The sequence below is a fragment of the Myxine glutinosa genome, chromosome 4, assembly GCF_964187855.1.
Source record: "Myxine glutinosa chromosome 4, kmMyxGlut1.1, whole genome shotgun sequence".
Lineage (NCBI taxonomy): Eukaryota > Metazoa > Chordata > Myxini > Myxiniformes > Myxinidae > Myxine > Myxine glutinosa.
Window position 1 is genome coordinate 140,483,856 of NC_136264.1, and position 25,213 is coordinate 140,509,068.

Consider the following 25,213-nt stretch of genomic DNA (forward strand, 5'->3'; position numbering starts at 1 on the left):
ATTAAAGTATTAAGTAAAGTATTAAGTATTAAAGTAAAGTAAAGTAAAGTAAAGTAATTTATAATTAAAGTAAAGTATTAAGTAAAAAAGTATTAAAGTAAAGTAAAAAGTAAAAAAAGTATTAAAGTAAAATTATGAGTAAAATGTAATTAATGAGTAATTTAATGAGTAATTAATGAGTAATTTAATGAGTAAATTAATGAGTAATTTAATGAGTAATTTAATGAGTAAATTAATGAGTAATTTAATGAGTAAATTAATGAGTAATTTAATGAGGAATAAACGTGGGAGGGGGCAACACCACGCATACCTCTTTTAAGGTGTGTATAAACCCTGGAATATTTCAGCAATCAATACGAAATGATGAAATGCTGAAATGATGAAATGATGAAATGCTGAAATGATGAAATTTACTGTGTAAGATGGTCGACCTTGGGTTTGTTTGGGTTTTGTTGTTTATTTTTGTGGGTGTGTATTTTTGTGTATTTTGTATATATTTTCACGGCTAATTCCAGTTAACATCCTGCAAAATTTGCTCGTTTTTCTGGCCGAGTCGAAATTGCATTGAGTTCCTATGGCATGCGCCATTAAAAGCGCTGTGTAATGGTTGAGCTCCCTTTATTTCGTTTTGGTCACGCGGATGAGCAGACAAAATGACGAATGCTGCGGCTGGAGCAGTAGAAGCGATTTTTTAATTGTTCAATGATTATTCGATATTGTTATGACTTATTGTCAATAGGTATACTAAGTGGCCATGAGGTAGCCTGTTGCTATGTACAGTTTTATTATATTGTTGATTATACCACATAGCTGTGGTGATAAAGGAAATGTTCGTTTTAAATAGATGATTATGATAGGACCATGACTATAAAATCATGATGATTATTATGAATGATATCATAGGGTTCAAATGCAGAATGATTGCATGAACTTGGGAAAGAACTTTCAAGCCCTATGGGATAAACTGGGTGTTACAAGCGATGGAGTTTCAAAATTTAGCATGATTGAAGGAATTTTACAGTCTTATTTCAGGAGTTTTACGAAATTTATATTGCCAAGAGATTTGGGTACTATTAAAAGAAAAATGATGAGATATTTTTCCCAAAGAACTTTAATATCTGCCATCCATTTTGGCGGTCTCACAAATGAAGGATGAGTTGCCTTTAGTGGTTGCAAAGAAAATTTGTGGAGACCAGGCAAAATGGAAGAAATAGGTCAGATATGACCCTAGGACAGAACAGTGATTGGTCAATTGACATGAGGTATGAACCAGAGGTGACGACCGATGAGCTTCGATCTCAGTCAATAGATGGACCTGTCCTGACATCATTGGGGAAAGGGCTTATGCAAGGAGTCATCCAAAATGATTAATTTGATTTATTGATGAATATTGATGAATTAATTGAAATTGAATAATTGATTGAATTGTTGATTGATTGAATCTAATTGATTGAATTTAATTGAATAAATTTAACTGGATAAATTGAATTGAATAAATTGAATTGAATATATTGATCGTTTGATTGATGAAAATGCGGTCTCAAGAAAGAAGCTTTGATATCTTTGTGAGATATTATCAATGTGAAGACAACCTTGGAAAATTGAGCAAGGTGGTGAGTTTATATATAGATATATGTGCGGTTACCATTGTGTGATTTCCCCTTCAACAGAGCGGACACCTGAGGATTCACCCATTTCATACTGACCCTCTGGCTCATCTGCAAATACTGATCTGTGAGATTGGATTGTGCAAAAGCCACAGGTGAGAGAGATTCTCTGGAAATCACCGTTTGAACAGGTGGAGAGATCCTTCCTGGAGGTACGAGTGAAGCTTTAGAGGAACAAACTACAACACATCCAACGCTTGAACAGGTGGAGAGATCCTTCCTGGAGGTACGAGTGAAGCTTTAGAGGAACAAACTACAACACATCCAACGCTACTTTGATAAAAGGCAGAATGGGAAATGGAGCCTGCAAGAATACACAAGGACAACCAGAGATTCCACAAAAAGGTACTTGTACACATCATATGTACGACCGTTATGGTGCCGAAGCTATAAGGCAGGTCGAGAATTGGTATTTGTGGACAAAGGGACATGATGAGGAGTTTCCAAGAGATGGTACATTTGAGCGAAGTCGATTGAAAGATTGGAACAAAGATTGAAAGCCAGGAAGAGACAGAATCTAACGGTAGACTGGCTTGCATTCCATCTTTGGGATGGTGAATCCAGACAACGGGAACAGCAAGAACGGATAACGGATCTAGAACTTAAAATAAAAAGGATACAGGATACAGTGGAGGAGACAAATGCACAACTGCCCTCGAAATTAGGAATGAAAGTGACAGTTGTCCCATCTGATTTCCGGTTGTCTCCCCAAAAAGGACGGTACAGAGAATTTTTTCGTGTTTCAGGAGATAACGAGAGATTGCAGTGGCAACTCAGGGATGTAGAGATGCAGCCCAGCAATACAAGTGCACAGGTGCACCAACCAGGCAACGACAGAAACCGGTGTTTCAAGTGTGGACGGATGGGACATTGGAAAAGAGGATGTCCGTATACCAAAAGGAAGACAAGTTCATAGGGTAAACCAAGATCAAGGGTACCAGTGCTGACCGATACCTCAGACAATGATTAGGCCTTCATTGCGACAAATCCCAAATGACGATTGGCCTCAACAAATTAGATTACTGGACAAACATGAATAACTGTCGATGATTCTTGTGTCTGAAAAGTTTTCGGAGCAAGAATTATTCATTTTCTTTTGCTTGTAAGCAAATTGATAATTAATTGATCAAATGCCGAAATTGGATCTTTTATGTTGGGCACAAAATTTTAAATGTACAAAGTTTGGAACAATTGCTTTGCAATGTTTTGGCAAACCAAGTGACAAGAGTCACATGATGATCAGGTGGGAATTTCGGATTATTGTTCCGCACGATTGATAGGTCAGTGGTCGACTGACATGCAAATGGGTGTGTAGTCAAATTTGGATAAATTATTGTGGAAACTGAAAGGGTAATTTCAATGTGACATCATAGGGGTTTTCTAAGAATAGACTTTTAGTCTATTTGTGTATTAGCATTTTAAATTTGATGGACAAATTTTATGAAATTGAAATAAAATTGACACCCATCTTGATCTGTAAATAATGGTTCCAACGCAAACAAATATGCATAATGCATGTGTGTGTGTGTTTTGTGTATCAATCTTACAAGATTGTTGACACCGACAGTGTGCCTTGTCTGAAAATAGATAGGTCCATGTGGATGGGATCGCATATCGAGAGAATTCGTAAAATAAAATAGAAATATAATTTGATTATGAACATTATCCTTTTTGTCAAGGGAGATGGAATATAAAGATTTGATTTGCTGAGTTATGAGCAGCCATTCATTGATAGTAAATTCATTGATAGTAAAAAAAATTGGGAGTAATCTTGAGATTCCATTTTGATAGAATTTATATGAGAATCAAAGCTATTTATGGATATGAGCTTCATAAAAATGTGGGAGTACAAAATTAGCCAAATTTGGGAGAGGTCTTCCACTGACTTCCCAGAGTACTCTGCTCACAGATTTTTATATATATAAACTTGAATTTTATCAGCATATAAATTGTGCTGTATGTATGGATGTGTATTAGGCATAGATGATATGAGAAAATAGTAAAGAAAATTTTGCTGGTTTGAACTATTGTGAGTTTTGAGTTCTGGAGTTCAAACAAAGTCACTGGTTAACAGATGAGAAAGGATAGTAAATAAATTATTCGATGCTGGGTAAATTAAGTACGATATTACTAAGACTTATGAGAGCTATTGTTCTTCCTTACAGCAGTGGAAAATTATTGGGAAAAAATTAGATCCAACATAATGAATCTATAAATGAATGTGATAGGGATAATATCCTCAATTTGTACTAATTATTTGATTGTGGGTAAAGGAATTAATTTATCATAGTGGATTGTTAACAGCAGCCTGAAAATGTCCTGAGAGTGCATCCATGTAATCAGAAATCCCAGATTTGTTTTTACAAACAACATTTTGGTAGAGGTCTTGTGTGGACAAGCACTTACTTGGTAGATAAAAAACGGTACTGCATGCTGGCAGCCACTTTTGTGGCCATTTAGACCGAACAAATTGGGAGAAACTGTAATTGAATAGGTAATTTACAGGTGAGTATTTGGGAAGAAAAAGGGAATTTATTGAGATGAGAGACATTTTTCGAAGTTTTATTAAAGTGCTATAATATGACACTCGGCAAGGCAAACTGTTGGATGAGAAAAATCAGATCTGGTTATAGAATAAATTTATTGACCCCTTGAAGTTAATTCTTTGAATCATTGTTTCACTGGCATTTTTAGTTCACATTGGAAATAGTTTGGTAGAGCTTTGGTTAAAACTTTTGGTTGCGGTATCTTGGAACGAATTGATAAACCATAGGAGATTGATAAGAATAGAAACAAATATGGACCCAAAATAGAAAGTTGGATTCATGCCTCTCATTGCAAGCAAGCACATGGGGCTAAGGTGGACGATCCCACAGAAAATGAGGCTGCACCTAGCAGCCCAGCAGAACATTCAGTGGCGGATAAATGATAGTCGTGATTTACATTCATTTGAATTACATTTTAACACCCCTTGCATTGATAAACATTACATTTTCAACATTTAATATTCCGACTTGAATTAGGGAAGATAGTGACATTTATTTGCCTACATGACATACCATTATCTACTGATATTAGCGCAACATGAGGGATAATGTATCACAACTACACTCATGATTAGGGGATTTAGTTCGACCACGGGAGATAGGGGGATCAGGGTAAGACAAATAATCTGATTTATATTACATATTAAGGGATTTTTCTTTATTTACCTGTTAGGAAGCTTACAAAGGTTAGGAAGTTTGGTATATAATGTTGAATGTCATGGACATATAATTATGTTATAGGTATGAACATATACAAGGGGTAGCTCACATGTTTTACAGATGGCTACAGGTGGGACAAAGGGAAGATCTTATCAAGACAAACCGACAAATCAAGGGAAAACAGAGACTTCTACTTCGGATACTCCTTGAAAATGGTGATATTCATCCTAGGAATGAGTTCTCTAGTAGTGGGGACTCTGTGTTGCATGCATTGTTTCGGGGTAATAAGAGAACAAAACGCAACATTGGTAGCCGACATACAGATATATGATTATGCGGGACGACATAAGAAAAAAAGAAGTTTAATGGAAGAAAGGGACACACCTTTAGAACCCGATGGATTACACGGGATTAATACTTTTTTACATTTAGCCCACACAAGGGCTGATATAGCAAATGAAAGTAATTGTTGGATATGCACACAAATGCCGCATTCTAGTGAGAACGGAGTACCATTGGAGGCAGTTCCTTTTGGTTGGGATGAATTATACACAAAGAATTAAGTTAAGCACCCCTACACAACGAATTAAGGTAAGCACCCCCTAATATATATTCTTTGTGTATATGTATACATTGGCATATATTCTAAGGTATGTGAGATCAAATAATGATTGGTATGACATTAGCAATTATCCATTGATGAAATTGAGTGATCAAAGTGAAAAAAAGTGATTGGTTGAGTCAGTGATCCGATCACGTGGGTCCTACACACGTTATTGACGCAAAGATCGCTAGAGGTCTTCTCAGAACAATGACTGTACGTTAGAAAACATAAACGTCATCCACACTGTCCGTGATGGACCTAAAGCTCCATACTTAAATTGAGGTGAAAATATGCCTAAAATTCCCAAAAAATTTCACCTTAAATTATTCAGAATAAAATATTGAAAACGGCATGATTGTTATGTTTTTATGTGACCATAATATCACTTCTCCAGAAAATATAGCAATATCATGGGTATATTACACTGTTTTGACGACAACAAACTTGTAATGTGCGAGGTTGTAAAAAAACGGTGGGGGGTGCTTAACTTAATTCTTTGTGTATATGTAGTCGCTTCCCACAGAGGTTGGTAGCAACAATACGACCTGATTTACCAATGTCGATGATGCTAGGGGATGCTAGTTGGGAAAAAGGGGGATATCAATGTGAGGAATTTGAAGACAGTTATAGGCCTAAATATGACAATGAAGTTATGCCCCCTTACGTAACTATTCAACAACAAATAAAAGGGCTCCTATGTTTCATCCGACATCGAACCACAGAGAATAATAAGTTGATGGGAAACTCCACCTGCCACCATTATAGTTACGAGTTGGGCTATATGAGATTGCTTGTCCCAGTAAAGGACACTAGCTTAAAGATGATATCTTTGTACTGGGAAGGAACTTGGATGTCAGATACGACATGGACCTATAATAATACATATTTTATATGTGGACACAAGGCGTATGCGTATCTCCCACTGACATGGTCAGGATCATGTTTTCTTGGGTTTGTGCTTCCACACATGCGCTTGTTAACAAAGTCACCAACGCATATCCTGCACTCTAGGCAGAAAAGAACTATTAGCATGGGGGAATGGGTTGGAATGGTAATATTTCCATTTTATGGAACCTGGAAGGCAGGGCGAGAACTTAGGCACATGGCATTGGCTATGGAGAAGTTGGCAAATAAAACAGCTAGTGGATTGGAAAAACTTACGAGAGAACTGGCAGCAACAAGAACGATGGCATTACAAAATCGTATGGCGTTAGATATGCTGTTAGCAGAAAAAGGAGGTACATGTGCAGTCATTGGTACAGATTGTTGTACGTACATACCTGATGATTCAGAAGAAATTTATAACATAGCCGATACAATCAGACAAGAGGGAGCAAGATACCACGATTACATAAAAGGGGGTGCCTTTGCATGGTTGGGAAACACATTTGGAGGGGTGGTAGCTAAGATACTCCAATATTTGTTTGGTGGTTTAGTAGTTATATTGGCAATTGTTTTAGTGGTGGCTTGCTTGAAAGCCTTAGTGATGGTGTGTTTGAATAAGGTAACCAACAACACGATGATAACGCATGAAGTGACAAATGAGGAAAGAAATGTGGAACCACAAGAGGAAGACTTTTATGGCGACATAAATACTGAGATTAAAAGAACTAGGGCATGCCCGTACGTGGGTGCAATGCCCGTACGTGGGTACGTGGGTGCGAGTACGGTGACAATCCCCCCCCCCCCCCTCTATTTACATGAAATGGTTTGGTCCATGAAATGGTTTGGTCCATTCGCAACGCCAAAGCGAACGGCGAACGGCTTGCGAGTACGGTGACAATCCCCCCCCCCCCTCTATTTACATGAAATGGTTTGGTCCATTCGCAACGACCACAGAACCCCCCCCCCCCCCTCTATTTACATGAAATGGTTTGGTCCATTCGCAACGCCAAAGCGAACGGCGAACGGCTAAATCGCCATAGCTCGGTAACTACTTGTCCGATTAATTTCAAACCTTGAAAAGGCACATCCTCGGGTCCCCAGCAATATACCTGGCAAGTTTCAAGTATATCGGACCCGTGGTTGTCGAGAAACAGCGGTCACAGACAAACACACAGACATACACACACACACACACACACACACACACACACACACACACACACACACACAGAGATTAGTGGAATTATAGATAGATGAATCAAGTGATGTTACAAATGAATACAGTAGAGTTAAGATAAGGGCATAACAAAAATGTTGTGAGCTGTGTCAATTACAAGATCAGTGAACTCATATCACCACGAGTGACACACTGTTAAAAAAAAAAAAAAAAAAAAAAAGGGAAAAGAAAAAGTGGAGAGGAATTATGGTAATAATACATTATGCTTAATTTGCTGGTTTGGGAAAATTGTTGTTGGGAATTAGATATTCCCGTTTGTGATTGTAATCATATACAATTTATTTTCTTAGAGTAGTGCTAAAATACCTGCATGAGTTAATTTTTGAACTATATTAACCTGAAAGCATTTGTGGATGCTATTCTTAGTTTAGTAGTGAAATACATACCTGATTGAATATTATTTGTGTGACGCATATAAATGAATATAACTTTTAAATGTTTAAGGAAAACAACAAATTGTTGAATGTGAAACTGTCGGAAGACATACATGAGTATGCTGATTTCATGGTAGGATGTACCCTATCTGATTCAGTGTGTGTGGAAAGCAGATTCAGATGTGACTGAGCATAAGGATAAGACGAGATCACATTTGAAGGGGGTGCTAACGGAATTGGGAAGAAGTTCGAGAAAGAAAATTTGTGGCTAAAAAAAAGGAAGTTAATCGTGGCATACACCCTCTTTCTCAAAGAATGATGAAGACATTCTCCTGTATAACTTGGAGATGGATGCTTACCTTCACCAAGGAAATTTATGTGACCATGTGCCTGGATCACACTGCAACATATGAAGGAAAGGCGATCACTTACTCTTGTTTGAAGGCTTTGAACATTCATCACATCAGAAGTTGCAGGACAACGACATTTTACCTGCAACCTCTGCGAAATGCGGGGACATATGTTATTACTTCACCAACTTCCGGGGAGCCAGCATGGAGCTGCAAACAAATGGCTGTGCCTTTTCACAACAGCTGTGCACGATCCTGCTGGTTGCTCATGGTATGGACCATGGATGACCTGAACACCATGGTCCCAACATCATTGTGGATGCATCCGGCATCCCTGTTCCACATCTTGCTGGCCAATCAACGTCACACTAAGACTTGCTGCCCACTCATAATGAGGGAGGAGGCAAGTCGACTACAACTGGGCGAAGGCCTTGTTCAGGAATTACTATGGTTTACAGCAAAAGTGGCAAGAATGCTACATGGAGAGGAGGGTCAGTCTATGACTCCACACTGTTACCACAACAACGAAATCCTACACAAAGTAGTGCAGGTGTTATGAAGACAGAAAATGTTTCATACCTGGAGTCAAACACAAGTGATCAGCCCTTCCTTTCAAACAAAGTCAACATTTGTGTGGAGGCAAACGTTTTTGCCAGATGTTGCAGATGCTTTACAAAACTTGAAGATGAAGTGAAATTGTTGTATCTTAGTGATGGTGAAGTGTTGTTTTGAAAAGATATTTGTGATGCAAATGCAATAGATTGAACAATATGGAAGGAGTCAATGACCAACGAAATGTTTTGTGATTCTTGCAGGATGACGGTGTATGCCTAAGGGAATTTAATTACCAAAGTTGTGGTTTGAGTACTTGTATTGATATTTACTTATAGTGATTGATTGTTTACTTATACTTGTATTGATGTTTACTTGGAGTGATTGATTGTTTACTTATACTTGTATTGATGTTTACTTGGAGTGATTGATTGTTTACTTATATTGATGTTTAGATTAATGGTTAATATAAACAAAAACAAAAAGATGAGGGAATTGTGGAAATGTAACTCATTGATCGTTGGAATTGGAGGGCGAAGCAGAGAGTCATTCGTAAATGAATGTCAGGAATTTGCACGAACGTAATCTCTCGTCCACCTGGTCACAACCCCGGGCTAGAGCACCCTCTTCTTTGTGAGCCAAATGGACTCCCAGCAGGGGGGGGAGCGAACCGGCTCCGATGAGGCGAGCGTGGATGACCTCGGGGCATTTGCGGAGAAGGGATTAGCGCGACAAGGCCCATAAAGACAGGAAACATACTTTGAGTCGAGAGCACTTGCCGGGAGAGTCTCTGACGGAAGGAACGAGTACGGAGCTGCGCAGGAAATCGGCCGAGCAAGAAGGAACATGCGGATAGAGTTATCTGGTACATTGAGTTAATGGTAGTTATTTGGTATTGGAATGTTAAGTGAATAACCAGTTAATAAAGTCCGAATCTTTTGTAAACCTGTGACATCATTGGAGTCTTGAGTCTCACTACACTTCCACGACACAACCCAGCTGCTCCTCGACTCTGTCTTTCTCTCCTGACAAGGTGGATAGATTTCTGTAAAACCTCGACTCTGATTCTGCAACTGAACCTGACAGCATCAGCTGATGGGTCCTAAAATCCTGCTCTGCGGCTCTATCTCACCTTCTCTGTGTTCTCTTCACCCTCTCCTTTGCTCAAGGTCATCTGCCATCTGCTTGGAATCAGCCAACGTTACCGCTTTACACAAAAAGGTGCACAATCAGATCCTTGCAACGACAGACCAATCAGCCTGCTCCCAATAATTAGCAAGGTCATGGAATCCATGGTCGCTTCTGACATTAAATCTTTCCACTTCGCCAATGGCTTGATCTCGGAACAACAATTTGGATTCGGACCAGGTCATTCTACTCTGGACATGCTGCTTCTGCTGTCTCAACAATGGATGGAGGTCCTCAATGCCAAACAGGAAATCAGAGCTGTATCCCTTGACATATCTCGTGCCTTCAATACGGTCTGGTACCCCGCCCTGCTCACTCCTACTATGGTATCCATGGAAACCTCCACGCATGGCTTGCAGACTTCCTCTCTGGTCGCAGTCAACGTGTGGCCCTGAATGGAATTCTCTCATCTCCCCTTCCTGTTCAGGCTGGAGTTCCTCAAGGCAGTGTTCTGGGCCCTGTGCTTTTTCTGGTCTTCATTAAAGATCTCACCGAATCTCTGGAAAATCCTCTCTATCTCTTTGCGGATGACCCCTATGACAGCAGAATGACCCCTTTTCTGTATTCAAACTGGTTGAATGGGTGGTGGTTCATGTGCAGCCACCCGGCTGCTGAATGCATCATTTTTCTGTGGGTGCGTCTGCCGCTGATGCAATGCCTCTCTATAACCAGTTATCTGGTACTCATTTTGCCGACCTCGGAAGGATGACAGGCTGAGTCAACCCCACCTGGCGTTAAGTCAACGGGATTCAAACTCAGGACCTTGGGATACCAAGCCCGCCGCCCTAACCATTAGGCCAACACTAGATGATACTGGTTGAATGAGTGATTTTTATATTGCAGGCACCCATCAACTCACCAGAGGTGAGTTCAATTCGAAAGTAAAGGAGAATCACCAGATTGAAATCTAATTATTTCTAACAACTTCTAAAAGGTGCCAATAACACTGTCCAGTCCATTTTAGGATTTCTGTGTGGAATAAGCTATGATTTATTACATTTTTCAGCTTTTTTTGTTTTGTTCCACTGCAAACCAAAGAAATACATATGTGAATACCAAAATATTTTTTAATTTCAACAATTTTCTGGAATAAATGGTGCATTGTTTGAAAAAATTGCAAGGGTGCCAATATTTTTGGCCACAACTGTATATATGAAATGTCTTACTCCACTGGCGTCAGTGTCTGACATTACCAATGATATGGAAAACAGATTGTAGCCTAATCTGCATATTCTGTTAATCTAATCTGCATGAACAATACGATGTTTGTAAATCCTCCGAGGGTCAAACAGACCATTGTTGGAAAATTCACTCCGTCATCTCCGTATCTCTTTGGAATGTAAAGGCTTTGTGATGATAATCTCAACATATGGGACATTTGACCCACAAAGGGGCTGGTCATAAGCTGTCCTGCACTGATACCTCAGGCTATCTCAGGTTCTGTATAAATGGTGAAAGGTTTTCTGCCTCTTCACAGGTTGGCTTGATGTAATCCCAAGACAATCTCCCCGCAAGTGTGATGTTATGAACGATATTATATTTGGTTGTTTTATTTTGAGTTTAATAAAATATTGATATGCTCCGACAGCACCAAGCCACCTCCTTGCTTATGGAGCACACCAAGCGACCTACTTGCTATCGGAACACACCAATTGACCTCCTTGCTATCGGAACACACCAATTGACCTCCTTGCTATTGGAACACACCAATTGACCTCCTTGCTCACGGAACACACCAAGCGACCTCCTTGCTATCGGAACACACCAATTGACCTCCTTGCTAACGGAGCACACCAATTGACCTCCTTGGTAACGGAACACACCGAGCGACCTCCTTGCTAACGGAACACAACAAGCGACCTCCTTGCTAACGGAACACACCAAGCGACCTCCTTGCTTTCGGAACACACCAAGCACCTCCTTGCTAACAGGGCACACCAAGCGACCTGCTTGTTAACAGAGCACACCAAGTACACTCATATAGTCGATATTTGACATTGTGTTGCCTTGACTGCTCACCTTCACACACAGTCAAAGCTAACTCAAACGGATCATTGATTTCGACACTGGAATCACTTTTGGCACCTTGAGTAGTCGGTTGTTTGTTTTGATGTTTATTGCTTAACAATATACCATTTAAATTACATCTCAGAGAATACACATTAGTAGTAGTAGGAGAATGGGGGTTCTGAAGCACACTAGAATTTAACATTGAAGTCAATGGAGAAAATTAAGGATAATTATTGACACTGGATTTTCAATGAGACTTTATCCTCAAATTCATTCCCATCCTCAAGATTTCAAGATGTCCAACAGATATTCGCTGACGCTCATTCTCACTCATTCTTTTTTTTATCTCCTCCATATATATAATTGATGTTTATAACTTCTCATTGAATTCATCATTCTATACTCTTCCCTTCTCAACATCAAACAATCATAATCTTGCTCAAAATGTATAGTCTCTTGAATTACATTCTTCTTTATTCCCTTCCACTTTCTATCATTCTTTTTAACATCCCCATCAATATATTTATATGCAAAGACCTTCGCTCTCATTCCCAAAATTTAATCGTAACATTTCCACCCAATTCATCTTTAAACTTTCCAATAACCTTTTTATTAGTTGTAGAAAACAACTTGTTGTTTTGGTTATAATTACTTGTATCATAAATATCAATATCTTGAGACATATCCTTAAAAATATCTTCCGTATTGATTTTCAAAATAAAACTGTCTGTATCTGATGTGGATTTCTTCAGACCCCTCAAACAGATGGAGCCAGATTGTGGACAAGACAAAAAGGTTACATGTTGCACTATGTCCTATAAAACAGCATTTCATTTATTTAATATGGGTGATAACCTCCCCTCGTCAACTATGTACTATTTCTCTGCGCGAGGCAGCTATCCGTATCGGTTGAAGGAATGAACACAAGATGCATGTTGACAGTTATCTCGACCTTGGCCAAAAGTATATTAATGCCAGTGTAACTTGGCGTGGTTAAGATTTCTGAGTCGTGGAACTCTGAAATTCTTCCTTACGTAAGTCTCATCTTGAATAAATTTCTCTTGTGCACTGTCCGGAGTTCTAAGTGATTTATTGAGTGATTGGAAACTGGTAAAATCCCTGACATATCCATATAAAATAAATTAATATCATCCACATATCTCCTCTTCAAGTTGTAGTAGTAGTCATGTATTAATAATTTTGACAAGCCAAGAATTGTTGTTCCTATATAAACAGGCTTATCCATTTCAATACTCTCTTTAATCATATGAATAGCACAAAAGTTCTCTGAAAACACCTCTACTCTTTGAAAACTGGGTCTATTAATTAATTTAGATGCTTGTTTCCAAGATGTAGCAAGTCTTATATTTTGTCTGTTCCTAACTTTTTCCATTGTCTTCCAAACACAGCATTGTTCATCAATTTATAAAAGTCCTTCTCAAAATCTGTCTTTGCCTCTGTTCTTCTCTTTGTATTAAAGTCAATGTATGTTTTCAACCAATGACTTGGTTTAAACTTTAAAACTCTATGAATCTTCGTTCCTCTCAAACCAGCCGCCAAATATTGACTCACATTCCTTTGATGAATGAATGAATATGAATGAATGAATGATCGTTTTAAGGCCATTTTCCCCTCTAGAGCGGGGGTTAGCCTTGCGGGCCCCATGACAATCATGGTTCCCTGTTTGCGGCAATGTTTTTATGGCCGGATGCCCTTCCTGACGCCAACCCTGGGTCACGCTCTTACGATGCGCAGGGATACGGTGTACCTATTCTAAATCGGGGTACACACCGTGATCATTCATCCCAGCAAGCTGGTACTCAATTTGCCAACCTCGGAAGGATGACAGGCTGAGTCAACCCCACTGGCGTTAATTCAGCGATCGATCGGGATTCGAACCCAGGATCCAAGGATCCCAAGCCGGCACCCTAACCGCTAAGCCAACACCAGGCTTTGATGTAGGACAAAATTTTCTTTATCATAAAATGTAGTAAGTAGTTTCTCTGCAGGCTTTCCTTTAGTAGAAAATGATTGTTCATAATCACCAAACCATTCCTTCTTTGGTTTCATCTTATCAGGGGCAGAGGGTAGGTCTTTATGTTTGTTATGTAGTTTTTCCGGATATTTTAAATCAACCTCAAAATAATATCCTACCTTTGATTTATCCAATTCACTTTGATTTGATATAACAATATCTTGTAGAACCTTTTCATAATTCTTTTCTTTTACCCATTTAAGTTTTCCATAAGGTAAAGCCTGAGACATAGCCCATCCATACAAATTGTTAGCATCATAATGCATCAAGTAAGAACTATCTTTTGTTGCATCATAACCAGGAAGATATTTGTTGTTTGCTTTAGCATATCTCTTTGAACATACTTGAGATATTCCTCCTCTTTTAGCCTTCTCTATCATCAAAAGCATATCTACATCACCGATTAAATCCAAATCCTGTTTTGTCATTTTTAACATCGCACTCCAAGCCAACCTTGGAGCTGTATAATAATGAGCAGGGTCTAATCCATATGAATCCTTATTATGACAAACTTCTCTGAAAGCCTCAAACACATTAGCCAATAAGAGCACATCAGTCTTGAGATATAAATCATGATATTCACCAAGATTCTTTATATTAAACTTCTTCCAAACATTTTGTGCTTGAGTAAAATCTTTATCAGTTATATGAGTTTTATTCAACTTGTTGTAGAAGTCTTCTTTAGAGGGGAGTTGTGTCTCTTCAAACCTCTCAAACGGGTTAATATAATCATATGAATGTATTCCCTGCTGTGATCGGAGTTCAATATCCTCTTGATTTGAAAAATGTGATTTAAGATTAGGAAACTTTTTAATGTTTGATGCAAAATTAGATAAAGGACTTGACATAAATTTAAATGTGTCAAGAAATCTGATATGAGTTCTGTGAGATGTATGAATTTTTTGTGAAAGAGATGTATTTCTGATCTGATTTAGGAATGGCTGAAATGTCTCCAGGTGTTTCACTCAATTATTTTATAAACAGATGTGTATCATAGTGTGCATTGTTGTGAAGAAAGACTGGAATGAAAGAGGGGGGTTTATAATAAATATTACAACTTTGATGAGCCGGAGCCCTGCAGGAACCTGTGAGATGACAATGATCTCTTACCTTCACTAATTTCCTCTTCACAAATATGACAGATATTGTTCTGCTCAAATTCCCTTTTCTCTTCTTTTGTGATATTAATTGGCTCATTGTGTTTTCTCATTATCTTAGTGAATCTAACACAGTCCTTTTCCTGTCATCTCACAAACTCTTCTGAAGCATCTTCTCCTCTATAAAGTTCTAACCTGTTGTATTATCACCAACAGATGATTTGATGTAATAGCAGAAACCACAAGGAGTATGCTTTTGATATTGATTTGTGTATGATTGTTTGGGATTTGGAGAAGTAGTATTTATCTTTTCAAGGACACATTTAAAATCAGCGTATATTACAAATGGATGTTTTATAGTCCTGTTGAAATCTTTAAATGATATGTTTGAACCTACTTTGGGCAAAGTAATTACAGTTGAATTATTACTACAATATTTTGAATGTTGCTTTAATCGCTATTTCGTATGAAAGAAGTTGAGACCGCTTACAGGGATATGTTTTACATTTTCTATTGACTACTTGTGAAGTGGTCAATCTTGATAAATTTTTGATGTAAGCATAATGTGAATTTTCTGCTGAATTATAATGAAGAAGATCAATATGTGTTTTATCATTTTTGTAGTCATCCGTAAGTTTCAAGATCTGAACTTTGTTTGTATCCGTTAATCCATATACATTAACAGACAGTCTATTCATTTGCTCAAATTTAGGAATATCAGTTAATGACATTGGAAACTCTTAATCTTTAACATTCAGCATATCCTCATATTTCTTATAATGAGATACTGTTTCAGAATCCTTTTTAGAAGGATGTAAATGAGCAAGAACAGACCATAGAAAACATTTAATATCTTTGTTTTGAATATTAATAACCACCTTTTAAAGTTTAACTTCTCTTGGTAAATCAATGTAAGAAGAAGCAGGAAGAGGGTCTGATTTGAATATGTGTCGATCCAGAAAAATGATTTTACTCATGCTAAATCCACCACCTACCACAGTTTTATCAACATCCAGTTCTTGTCTTTGGAGTTCATCATAAACAACACAAACTAATAAATCTTTGAATGATGTGATAAAGTGAGGGTCTGTTCTCATATGGGGAGTTTCTTCATCTCCTTTTCTTGCCATATTCATTTTTACTCCCATATAAAACTTAAAAGTATTCATTTCACTTAATGTGTTTTTAATTAGAATTTCAACACTTGGTTTAATCATATAAATTGCCTCGGCTATTGAAGATGGTCCTGGGTCTTCAAATTGAAAGGTTCATATTTTTATATGTCCTTTAAATGCATTATCACTCTTTTCATCGAGTATCCAAACATAGTCTTTTGTTTGCGTGATTGACGGTGAGACTTGAAGCCTCCCTTTTTAATGTCCTTATTACAGACATCACAGTGTATAACATTAGATGCCAGAAGCAGTTCTCCAACATTTCGTCTCTGCTTTTTTGTTGTAAGGTGTTTGTTATAACAGACCTTTGAGACATACTGAGAGCAGACATCACAGTGCATAACATTAGACTCTGGAGGCAGCTCTCCAGCATTTCGTCAATGCTTTTTTGTTTTCAGATGGCGAGCCAAAGCACGCTTATGATATTCGCGATTACAAACATCGCAATACCTTGTATTCACCATATTTATATAGAAAAAAACTTGATGAAAATCTCGTGGTAATTTATAGATACATTTTCGCTTAAAATAAAATTTTCTTGATGAAAATCTTGTGTTAATTTATAGATACTTTTTTGCTTAAAATAATATTTTCTTGATGAAAATCTCATGGTAATTTAAAGATACGTTTTTGCTTAAAATAATATTTTCTTGATGAAAATCTCGTGGTAACATATAGATACTTTTTCACTTAAAATAAAATGTTCTTGATGAAACTGCCGTGGTAATTTATAGATACTTTTTCACTTAAAATAAAATTTTCTTGATGAAACTGCCATGGTAATTTATAGATACGTTTTTGCTTAAAATAATATTTTCTTGATGAAAATCTCGTGGTAACGTATAGATATACTGAAAACCACTCATTTTTGGTCATCTTTATGCAGGAAGTTCAATTTTTTTTTTACTTAATAAATACAATGTATCAAGATACAAAAGACAAGTTTCACTCAATCACTACATTTGTAAAATATACTGAGAAATATGTCAAAGATGTAAAATTGAACAAGGATAATTATAACAACTACTGGATAAACCAATTATGAGTGATAATATGAGTTCTTCAATTTCCTTCAATGGAAGAGCTTTTAATATATCTGGAAGAACATCCATTAAAGTAGTTCTAACAAAAGTTTCACCTCTAAAATAGCAATCTATTTTAAGCTGGAAAAAGCAATGAAAAAAGTAAAAGTATCAGAAAAGAAAACCCTTGTGGATGAAGCTTTAGAAAGAGTAGATAAAACCATTAATAATAAGCATGGATAAATTTGTATTTTTTTTAACAACCCCAAATGTGTAAATCTTGATGAAATGAAGGATGTTAATATATCAGGTGAAATGACATTTCGTTCAGTGGTGGTTAAGAAACATTTTAAAATTATCTTTAATATAAAAAATGTAGTAGTTGAATCTGTTAATGAAAAAAAAAAAGGATATATATGGCAATGTTTTTTCTACTAATTAAATACGAGTCATTATTCAAGTGAAGATTTTGAGAACTATGATAGTGATAACAGTATCTCTAATGGAACAGAAGACAGTTATGATACTGAGAGTTTGTGTTCAAACGAAAGTTATGAAAGTAGTTTTATAGATGATGATTATGAAAGCACTGATTATAGTGAAGATGAAATTGATTTAAAGTAAAGTTTTACGACAAAAATATGATGAATCTAAATGAAATACCAGATGTTCAGCCTCTTGAATTCCCTGTCACTCCATATGATAAATTAGAGAATTGTCCGGGTTGTGATAGTGGGATTAAACACAGAGTCAAAAGCCCATAAACAATGTTTATTCTGTGATTACCTTTTAATTAATGACAATAAAAAATATAAAAAGAAACAACTATTTTAAAATTACACCAAAAATGAATTACTTTACAAGATTAATAAGAGAAATTAACGTTAAGTATGAGGGTGATAATACACCTTTCCTTACAACGGAAGAGATTGATAAAATTTGGGTTAAGTTTCAAGGATTGATGTTACTTGCTATTCACGATTGTCATTTTCAGGGAAATATCAACACAAGATATTATATAAATAAAATAATGAATTATCTTGAAATTAAACCTGAATTCAGGATAAAACATAGAGTTTCTAAAAATAAACGCCTTGTTGCCTGCAAAACAGCACAGAAAGTTCTCCCAAGACCAAAGAGACAACAGGAGACCTGATTGGCAAGTAAAATATGGACCAGATAGATCAGATAGTACAGGGGATGATAACAACTGATGTTTTCTGTGTGGACAACTGGGACATTGGAAGAGCCAATGCCCGCAGGCCAACTGGAGAAACAGTGGACGAAACCAGACGAAGTGAAAGTTCTCCATTAAACTTATTGAACGACAATCTTCTTGGAGGGGACTTCAATCATTTGCATATTCCTCCACCATTTGGCGAGCCAGGCAGGAGGATTCTCTTGGGAAAGTTCTCAACCAAGTTAATGCCTCTTGAGGTGGGAAGCGAAGTGCCATCTGCCCCGCCCGAATCCAAATTGTATCCTTAAGATGAAATAGATTAAATAGTGAGGTATGAGGAAGAATCACATTTATACCACCGCAGGCGTCTTCCCCCTTCCCATGATCAACATGGGGGTCAGAGGGTTGGATCTGTTCAAGATGCACCTGGTGTACCTGTTGTATCTGTTGCATCCCCTAGCGCACCTTTGGAAGAGCAGGTACATGTGGTAACACCTGGACCTGGTGAAGGAGCTGCTGCTGCAGGCTCCCCAGGTGAGACTGGAGGTGAGATGTCACCTGTAACCATGCATGTTGAGGTTGAGGAAGAAACGACTAGTCCAGGTACTGCCCAGGCAGGTGCTATGGGAGGACAGCAGGTAGATCTTGGTAATGTGGGGAACAAACAGAGTGACCAAGAACCGATGGTCCTGCCCTCAAATTATCTCAACCCTCAGCATGATTCCCCAGCCCATCATTTGCGAAGTAGTGGGCCGGCTCCCGCACTGCCACCAGCCTCTCAAAGGGTGACACCCTTGAAGGGGGACCATGACACTGTAACGACGGGGATCTCTAAACTGTCATCCTACATTACTAATTTCTCCCAGAGACAGGTTCCGGGGGTTGGACAGAATAACAGAGTCTGTGTGCAGACCTTTTTTTTTTCTTTTTCTTTTTGTATACAGAGTCGAGGCTCGTGAAAGAGCTAACATTTATCAATCAAACAAACAAGCAAACAAAGTATATAAAAAGGGGAGTGGTCGACAAGATGGGGAGAGAAGGGGAGGAAGCACACAAACACAACATTTGAGAGCAGGGACATCGGGAGATGTGTGGGAGGGAGAGGGCCTGGGGGGAGGCAGGATAGGCATAAAACGCAAGGACACCAAGGACTTCCAGGAAAGAAGTCGGCACCTCAAAAAAGTGGATTTGAGGTGAAATTAGCGGGGGTAGAAAAGATCAAGGTTTTGGATTGGGGAAGATAAGAGATGGTGGTGAACAGCCGTTTTAAAGACCTGGAGGGAGGAGTGGGATTGAAGAGAGTCAGGGAGTTTGTTCCAGAGGCGGGAGAAAAGAGGAATGAAGGAGTGAAGGTGAGCAGAGAGTCTTGATTTTGGCAGTTTAACCATAAGAGGGTTGCGGGCAGATCTTGTGCGACCTGTAGGAATATTTGGGGGACAGAGCCCAGAGAGAGCTGGGGGAGCAAGGCCGGAGAGGAGTCGGTGGAAGACGGAAAGACCACCAACCTGCCTGCGGTGAGTAAGTGAAAGGCCCTCGGAGATAGCGTCATCGCGGGAGATTCCAATGATTCTGAACGCTTTGGTTTCAACAGCGTGAAAACGGGCTAGGTGTGAGGCAGGAGCACCAGCCCAGAGGGGAGAGCAGTACTCCATTGAGCTGCGGATGAAAGCCTTGTATGTGGTGAGGAGCTCAGGTGTGCCAAGGAAGGACTTCGCACGACGGAGGATGCCCAGTCGGCGACTGGCTTTGGAGGCCAGCTTGGAAATGTGGTTTTCCCAGGAACGATCATGGCAGATAGTGAGACCCAAAAGCTTGAGTGACAGAATTTCTTGGAGAGGATTATTCAGAAAGTAGATGGGAGGGTTGTCCAGTCGGTCTTTTCGGAGAGACATCGTAAGAGTGTGAGATTTGTCAGGATTGAAAGACATGTTCCACTTGTTTGCCCAGTCTGTGATTTTGTCCAGGTCTGCAGAGAGTGAGGAGGCTGCAGACAGCCGATCTGAGGGATGAGGAATGGAGCGGCAGAGAGTGGAGTCATCAGCAAAGAGATAGAGAGGATTTTCAAGAGAGTCAGAGAGATCATTGATGAAGACCAGAAAAAAAGACCTTGGCCTTTTTATGAGCTTAGGGAAATAAAAAAAACAATGTGCCATCGATTAGGCGTGATCCGATTAAATTTTCAGATGAATTGAAGATGATTGTAGATACTCAACTACCAACTGTGAGGGACTTGGACATCCTTCTTCTGATTATAATTCCCAATTTCACACAGCTGGCCCAATTGAAATTGGAGATCAGAATTAGATTGAAATTAGATTGAAATCAGTGCAAAATGGGGAATTGGGCTTGGGGGAGGGTGAAACGAAGGAGCAGGTAGGCAAGCTGATGTAGGCCATAAGGAAACTTCGACCAGAGGCTGACTGGAGCAAAGTAACAACTTGTAAACAGAAGACTGGGGATGATCCAACTGATTATTTGGAAAGATTGTGACAAGTGTTCAGATTACATTCAGGGGTCCCTGGGGAACAGGTAGACCATTCTTTGAAACATATTTTTGTGCAAGGCATATTGCCCAAACTGAGGGGAGAGGGAGAAAAACAGTGTGTTACCTGGGAAACTAGGCCTGTTGCAGAAATATTGGCGTATGCTTTGCATCACCATCATCTGCAGGAAAAGAATGCTTCATCAGCTGCAGCAAAGCTAATGCATTTGCAGACGCAAACCTTGTTGCCTGCAAAACAGCACAGAAGGTTCTCCCAAAACCCAAGACCCAATAGACAACAGGAGACCTGATTGGCAAGTAAAAGATGGACCAGATAGATGAGATAGTACAGGTGAGGATAACAACCGATGTTTTCTGTGTGGACAACTGGGACATTGGAAGAGCCTATGCCTGCAGGCCAACTGGAAAAAATAGTGGATGAAACCAGACGAAGTGGAAGTTCTCCATTAAACTTCTTGAACGACAATCTTCTTGGAGGGGCCTTCAATCATTTGCATATTCCTCCACACTGCAAAAACACAACAACAACATGCATTTTAAGGCCATTTTCCCTGCTAGAGCGGGGGTTAGCCTTGCGGTCCCCATGACAATCTTCTCCATCTTGCCCTATTTTCTGAATCTCTCCTTGTTAACCCCCTTGCCCGCATTTCTTCTTCCACCATCTTTAGCTAAGTCTTTCTCGGTCTTCCCCGTCCTCTACTTCCTTCTACATTCATTTCCATCACTCTTTTCAACAAGTCACTTTCATCCTTCCTCAACACATGACCAAACCATCTCAACCTGTTCCTCTTCACAGCATCAATCACAGGCTCTATTCCTATCATTTTTCGCAATTCATCATTTGTCTTCCTCTCTCTCAACGATACTCCGCACATCCAGCGACCATTCGCATTTCCACCCTTTCCAACCTTCGTTGCTGCTCTACGTTCATTACCCATGTCTCGCTCCCATAAATCATAACACTTCTCACACATGCAGCATACACCTTTCCCTTCAGCTTCAACGACGCTCCCCTCCTCATCAGCACGCCACTCAGTTCCCGAAACTTCTTCCATGCACATCTCACTCGAGCAAACTTTGCCGAGTCTGATCCACCTTCTCCATTCAGCATGTCTCCGAGGTAGCAAAATGTTTTCACACCTTCCAGCTTCATGCAGTCTCCAAGATCCAACTCAACATTTCCTCCATCTGCAGCTCCCTCTGTGCACACCTTACATTTGAATGTAGCTGCCACACTGGTTAATGACCCTCTCAGACCACTACATTTTTGATGAACCCACTCAGCGCACATTGTACATTGAATGGAGTTAACTCCGACACCCTTCCTGCACACAGCACAGGGCCACTTCCCAGTTCTTTCCACCTCACCACATGCTTCACCACTTGCCATCACCTTCGTCTTTCTGATATTCACCTTCAGACCTTTTGTCTCCATACATTCCTTCCACTTGTTCATCTTTTCCTTCAGTCCATCCATACTTTCCACGATCAACACCAGATCATCTGCATACAACAACTCCCACGGTAAACCCTCCTTTACATTCTGAGCCAGCACCTCCAGCACAGCTACAAATAGTAGTGGACTTAGTACCGACCCCTGATGCACTCCCACCTTCACCTCAAACTCACCACTGTTCCCGTCCTTCGTCCTTACAGCTGTGCGCGCTCTTTTGTACATTGCCATCACTACTCTGATCAACCATTCCTCCACTCCTAACTTCCTCATTGCCCATGTCAATACTTTGCGTGGAACCCTATCGAATGCTTTCTCCAGATCAACAAACCCAAGAATCAACTTCTTCCTCTTCTCCATGTACTTCTCCTGCAACTGCCTCACAATAAAAAGCACGTCTGTCGTTCCTCTTCCTTGCATAAATCCAAACTGCATTTCGTCGATCTTCACTTTCTTCCTTATCCTCCTCTCCAGCACCCTTTCCAATACCTTCATTCCATGCTCCAATAACTTTATCACTCGGTACGAGCCACACTCTAGAGGGTCACCTTTCCCCTTGTATAGAGGGACGAGGGTACTCAGTTCCCAATTCACTGGAATGCGGCCTGCTTTCACTGCCAGATTACAGATCTCTGTCATTCTCTTCACACCCCAACTTCCTGCTGCCTTCAACATATCTCCCACAACTCCCGTCGGCCCTCCCGCTTTTCTACTCTTCATTGCTTTTATCGCTTCCTCAACTTCCTTCTCAGTTATCTTCTCTGCCAGTCCTAAAACTGGGTTACTCTCTATGTTGCCATCCCATTCATTCTCTGTATTCAACAGCATTTCCATATATCTTTTCCATCTTCCTTTAATTCCATCTGGGTCTACAATAATTTGTCCCACTTCATCCTTCAAGCAACTCACCGCCATCACATCACACCTCTCTTTCGCTATCTGCTTTGCAATCCTGAATACTGCTCTCTGACCCTCTTCCGAATCCAAGGGTTCTCCGAAAAATTTCCTACATGCCTCCTGCGCCTTTGCTACCTCTTTCTTTGCAGCCTTCTTGGCTGCCTTATAACTTTCATGCTCTGCTGTTTCTGCTCCCATTCCCTTCGCCTTCTGCCACTCCTTGAACTTCTTCCTCTTCTCGTCAATCCTCTTTCCAACTTCCTCATCCCACCACCATGTTTCCGAGTGCCTCTGTGGTCCTTTTGTCCATCCACATATCTCACCAACGGCTCCCAACAGACTAGCTTTCATTGACATCCAACCACTTTCAAGCTCAACCACATCATCCTCTACCCTACTCAGCCTCTCTTTTAATGCCTCCCTTACTGTCACCTCTTTCAACCTCCACACCTTCATTCTCGGTTGGTACTTCACCCGCCCAGCTCTCCTCACACCTTTCACCATTATGTCGCAGACAACCAAGTGGTGCTGTGAAACAGCCTCCGCCCCCGGGATCACCTTTGTGTCCCGGAGGTGCCCCCTATCTCGCCTACGCACCATCAGGTAGTCAACGGTTGTCGTCGACCCACCTGACGTGTATGTAACAAGCTTATTATCCTCTTTCTGGAACTGATTATTACAAATCAACAAATCAGCTCCATCATCAAACTCCAAAATCCTTTCACCTTCTCCATTTCTCACACCATATCCGTAACCCCCATGAACTCCCTCAAAACCATCCATACTCCTTCCCACATGGCCATTTAGGTCTCCTCCTACCACAACAACTTCCTCATCTTTCACGTTTTCCATCAGCTTCTCTATCGCACACCAGAACTTGTCCTTCTCTTCATCGCTCCGACCAACCTGCGGAGCATATCCCGAGATGACGTTCACCAAGAGCTTTCCAATCATCATTTTCACCATCATCAACCTATCACTCACTCTAGTCACACTCACCACACTGTCTACAAACTCCTCAGAAAACAGGACACCAACACCATTCACACCCTCCAGATACCCTTGCCACACAAACTTGTATTTCTGTCCCTGCCTACCCTTCACCATTCTCACACCACTTCCCTTCCATCTCGTCTCTTGCACACAACATATGTCCACTCTTCTTCTGACCAATACTTCCACCACTTCTCCTGATCTCCCTGTCATTGTCCCTACATTCCATGTCCCAAACCTCAGAAACCGATCTCCACTTCGGGCTGTACCCTGCCCATTTGTAGTTGTAATTGTCATGGTTCTCTTTTTGAGGCAATGTTTTTATGGCCGGATGCCCTTCCTGACGCCAACCCTCTTAGTCGTCTCTTACGACACGCAGGGATACGGTGTACCTATTCTAATCCAGGGTACACACTGGGAAACGTTTAAAACATGGAAATTCTGGGGGGGTGTGGGGGGGTGGGGGGAGGCATCACGGCTGCGGGGGCCCCTTCAGCACCACGCCACGACGGCCCGGTCAGCACCACACCACATCGGCCCGGTCAGCACCACACCACGGCGGCCCGGTCAGCACCACACCACGTCGGCCCGGTCAGCACCACACCACGTTGGCCCGGTCAGCACCACACCACGTTGGCCCGGTCAGCACCACACCACGTCAGGCCGGTCAGCACCACACCACGGCGGCCCGGTCAGCACCACACCACGTTTGCCCAGTCAGCACCACGGCGGCCCGGTCAGCACCACACCCTTGGAAAGGACTTCGATGCTGTGGAGAGATCGAA